Raw genomic sequence first — 383 nt, 5'->3', positions numbered from 1 at the left:
AGAAATTTAAATGAGCCATGTTAATAAAAAATTTGGTTCCATATTCATTAATTTGGGTAATGTGAAGTAAATTTCACTAATAATAACCACATGCTAACACGTCTTACTCATGATATAGCATGTATATTGGCATTGTTTTTGTTCTTGACGAAGTAACGGCAGGTAGTAACCTTACGTTAATATTACTGGCTAGACTTATTGATAGGCCTACAAAGTTTAGGGCTGGCAAAACGGCTCGTTGTTCGCGAACTGACGGCAGGTAGTAACCTTACGTTAATATTACTAGCTAGACTTATTGAAAGGCCTACAAAGTTTATGGCTAGCAAAACGGCTCGTTGTTCGCGAACAGCTCGTGTTCGACTCGTTAAGAAGCTCGTGTTCGA

This window comes from Phalaenopsis equestris, unplaced genomic scaffold, assembly GCF_001263595.1.
Source record: "Phalaenopsis equestris unplaced genomic scaffold, ASM126359v1 Scaffold000002, whole genome shotgun sequence".
In the NCBI taxonomy this organism is placed as follows: Eukaryota; Viridiplantae; Streptophyta; class Magnoliopsida; order Asparagales; family Orchidaceae; genus Phalaenopsis; species Phalaenopsis equestris.
This window is presented reverse-complemented; position numbering follows the sequence as displayed.